The sequence below is a fragment of the Mustela nivalis genome (genome assembly GCF_964662115.1).
Source record: "Mustela nivalis genome assembly, chromosome: 9".
NCBI classification, from domain to species: Eukaryota; Metazoa; Chordata; class Mammalia; order Carnivora; family Mustelidae; genus Mustela; species Mustela nivalis.
This window is the reverse complement of record NC_139028.1, coordinates 86,681,949-86,686,502: the sequence shown is the minus strand read 5'-3', so window position 1 is coordinate 86,686,502 and position 4,554 is coordinate 86,681,949. Positions and strand designations below refer to the sequence as shown.

The 4,554-nt window shown below is 38.5% G+C and overlaps 1 long non-coding RNA gene across 1 annotated transcript; it reads right to left on the bottom strand.

Annotated features, from left to right (window-relative positions):
• Positions 1 to 511: 511 nt before the first annotated feature.
• Positions 512 to 3,851, bottom strand: LOC309840548. Its single transcript, XR_014298660.1, has 3 exons — positions 3,690 to 3,851; positions 1,629 to 1,819; positions 512 to 830 (listed from the first exon to the last, which is right to left on the bottom strand). It is a non-coding gene; the product is annotated as an uncharacterized lncRNA (long non-coding RNA).
• Positions 3,852 to 4,554: the final 703 nt, after the last annotated feature.

The window sequence follows — 4,554 nt, the reverse complement described above, 5'->3', positions numbered from 1 at the left end:
ATTATTGTTAACTATAGTCATTATGCTGTACATTAAATCTCCACAATTTGTTTATCTTATAACTAGAATTTTGTACCTTTTGATCACCTTCACCCTTTTCACCTTTATTCTTGATGTGCATTTGACTAATGCTAGAATTCTGGGCAGACTAATAGTGTTCTCTTTCAGCGCATTAATGCCCTCACTTCATTGGTTTCCGTTTTAGCTCAGGGGATCCTGCTGCTGCTCTTTATCTTCGGCTTTTTTTCGTTCCCTTTCTTTTCTCTTCCTTTCTCTGTTTGGAAATCACTGGACATTTTGAACCTGTGGATTTTACCCAGGAAGTTTTCAAGGAAAAATTTCTAACTACTGTATTTCATCATCGTCGTGACACCATCAATCATAACTTGCACCATTAATTTATGTCACCAAGAAAAGAAAAAACAAACTCACATCCAATTAAACTCTGACATACACCTTTGTCATTTAAACTGTTTATCTTATATTTGTAGAAATTCTTTTTATTGGACAAAAGCATATGTGTTACATTCCATGGTTCATCCTTGTATTAATCAGGGTTCTCCAGAGAAACAGAAAGAGTAAGATGTTTTTGGGTGGGGGAGGTAGAGTGGGGAGTGTGCATGTGTGTGTGTAGACAGACAAATTTATTTTAGGGAATTGGCTGTGTGATTATGCAGGCTTATGAGTCTCCAATATAATGGCAGAGGCCAGCAAACTGGAGACTTCTGAGAAGGGTTATAGTTTGAGTCCTAAGATAGTCCTTCTTCCTGGGGGAGGTCAGACTTTTCAGTCTGTTCTAGTCAGACTTTCAGTGTTTGAATGAAGCTCATCTACAATATGGAGGACAATCTGCGTTACTCCAAAGGGTAACCTTTATCCAAATCTTATCTAAAAACTCCCTCACAGAAGCACCCAGAATAATGTTTGACCAGGTATCTTGGACACTGGCCCAGCCAAGTGGACACATAAAACTAACCATTGCAATACCCAATAAGAAAAATATAAACAAAATAAATTAACCTCCACAGGTATTCCTAAAACTTTTTCCCATAAAGAATCTGAGTCTTCTAAATCACTTTTGGGCTATTCCATGTGCATAATTTTCCCTCAAAGATTCCATTAAGAAACTAAAAGCATTAATAGTGGGCTCCTAATCTGGCTTTGAAATTATACAGAACTAGCCCACTACTGACTTCTCCTTGGAAAATGTCACTAAACATGCCTGATCAATCTCATTCATCCCCTCCCCATAACCATTTGTTTTCTAGTGGGTAGAAGGTGTGCTCCAATATTATCTCTGGGACTTTCCGCCAAGCCACTGACCCCCTTTCTGAAAGTTTTTATGTTTGCACTTTTGATACTTACATATGCATAGGCAATGATAATTGATAACTGCTGCCTAGCTTCAGTAAAAAAAGTAAGATGCCATCAATTATATGATACATCCTGATTTCAGAAAAGGTAAAATGTGGGGGCAAAATGCAACATAGCATCAGTGCAATAACTGATAATCTCTGTCTTTTCTTTGTCTACTCTTCTGGGGCTCCAGTTAAACCTATTTATTTAAGTATCTTTCTCCCATACTTTCCATACTTTCACTGCTGCTACATCAAAACTTGGGTCCTTACCTTTGATTATATTTTGGTCCTAGCATTTCTAGTTGATTCTTTTGCAAATAAACAATGTCCCAGTTTTTATAGTCTCCAGTTACTTGTTGAAATCTTTGTTTGTCTTCTATCTCCAGGAGTATTACAGGTTGTTTTTTGCACTTACATTTTATGAGAGGACACGGAGCCTTTGATAAGTGACTGAAGACACTCTGTGGAATGAAAAACATATTGTATGACTTGTAACTACATACAGTATACTATAAATACCCAGAATAGATCATAAAGCATTAGTGCTATGAATTTCCTGATCCTCTCTGACAAAGAAGCAGTAGAGAATAGTGGTTACAAGCAAAGTCAGTTAGACAGACATGTGTTTGAATTCTGGCCATGAAAACCTTCTCTGAGTCTTTCACTGTTTATTTATAATAGTGATAATAATAAAAATAATTATTTTTATTATTATACCGATAATAACAGTAGTGATCAAAAGAGTTGTGCTGGATCAGGTTAAAGGAAATCGAATATGTAGACTAATATGGCACCGGGCTCATAGTTCACATTGAAATAATTCACTGCCTCATTATTAGGGAATTGGTGATAATCGACCCCTTTCCTAGAAAAGTCTGTGTTTCCTTCAGGAATTCCATACTCAGCACTGGTACTGGCTCTAGCACTGGTACTAGGAAGTTTGCTGTTTCTTTGGAATCTTTCCACCATGTCTTGAACTTTGTTGTGCATTTGCCCAAAGGTTTGTACAGAAAGTACATCTTTAACTTCTAGGGCTTTATCCATTGATGCACAGCTGGGGAGCCTTCCTTTATTCCATCCTGCTCTGCAAAATGCTGGCCATGCGTCATGCTGCAGCTTTCTATCTCTCTAATGGAAGTATTCTCATCTGCAGGAACCTTGGCAATTGAGAGGATAGAGAGAAGGAAGAGAGACTTGTGAGAGAAGTTGAAAAAGAACAAAAAACTTCCAGCTGGCAATACAAGTCACTTCCTGTGCAGGCTCCAAATCAGAAACAGATTTTCCAATGCACAGAAACAAGGGTGCTGAGATAACTCCTGAGCCATTCCATGCACCTGACCCCCAGGGGAACTCCACAGGTGTTTCTATTGTGCTTTTTGTTTATACACACATTTCAAATCCCCAAGAGGAAGGGAGCATGTGCCCACCCGTGTAACTTGAGAAGATTATATGGGAGCGCTAGGCCATCACAGAAACGGAAAATGTCAGCTGCTGTGTGGAAGACTGGGCTTAATGCCGACGAGCCCCAGGAGATGCTTTACTTGCTGTTTTTAAAAAAAAAAAAAAAAAAAAATTAAAAAATGCAGAATCTTCAAAGATGATGTCATCCTCCTATTTGCCTACTTTCTCCTTAAACTGGACTACAGACAAGTTTCAATTACTTGGGTTTGGGATAAGAAAAATGTAATTTCTATGAGGATAGAGCTTATGCCTCATTTATCTCTGTGTCCCCAGGGCTAGCCTTGTGCCTGCAATATTATTGCTGCTGCTTAATGCATAAACAATGGTATTGTTGAATTTGGTCTACTCCATATGACTTAATCCATGACTAATCCATGTTGGAAGGGAAGTAACAACTCATGCTTTGTTAACCCCCAATAAAACTTTCAATGAAGAAAAAAGTGAAATATTTTTTAAAATGCTACTCAATAGTGTCAAGATATTTATTACTGTTATCATTTATGTGACTTGGGACCTTAAGCAACTCATTTCTCTTCTCCGTTGGACCTGTTCCATTCCCAAAATGTTATGTAGTAAAGATTAATATTGTGTGAGAAAATTATAATTCTCTCTTTAAAAAATCATATTCAGTTTAATCTATAACATAAACACAGATACTGGTTCCAGCCCTCTTGGAGCACAGTTCACTGTGATATTTCTTTCTGTTACAAATGTTTTTTCCCAGGCCTTGCTTTGGTAATAATCACTGGGAAATACTTAGTGCCTGGCTATGTGCATAGCACTAAAAGGAATGTGACGATGGTCATTTGGGGGCAGAAATCAGATCCCAGTTATTATTAGCCTTCCTCCATCAAAGATTAATCCCCCTACCTTTGCTCTGGGCCTCTCCCCTTCTGCCTGCTCCTGAAACCTCTTCTATCAGGTAGACTAACACTTGCCTCCAATAGTTATCACTCTCCTCCAGGTTCCTTTCTCCTAACGTAGTTCTTTAGTTCAATGATCTTTACTGAAATACCTGCCATATGCCTGACACAAAGCTGGGCACTGAGAAAGACATGAAGAACACTAAGACATTGTCTTGCCTTCCAGATTCTAGAAGTTCACAGTATAGTTCAGAAGCTTGACATGTAAACATAATATCAGAGACAGTAACAGAGACATCTGAAAGTTGCCGTGGAGGTAAATATGATCGAGTATTCCACAACAGACCTAAAGCAGTGAAGTAGTCTTAAATCCTTTGTAGCATCTGGTGGGATATAAACACAAACAAATGTGTGAATGAATCTGTGCTCTGAGCACAATCTAAATTCTTACCATTGAATGCAGCACAGTAAGTCAGTTAACTTCAACAAACTTCTGCTGAAAGTTTGTGGTTTCCAGATCTATACATGACAAAAGACACTGGTGTAGCCCCAAAATGCTCATAGTGCAGGGGAGAAAAGTGTGGAATCCATGTGTGTTTTCTGGCCAGGAATGGGGCCTTGGGTGTAGTATTGGGGAGTTAAAAGGAGGAAATCAAAGCTACCATTTATTGAGGGCTAATGAGGTTCTAAGCATGATCATTTAATCCTCACATCTCTATAAGGAAGGTACAAGCACGTTGCTCCCCAAGTTCCCCCCCAAAGAGATCAAGCCAAACCTACATTTCAAAAAGCTAAATACAGTTTTTATTGCCTCTCAATGCAAGATGTTTCTAGTACAATCTCTTCCCTTCAAAGATGGGGTGACTAACAGG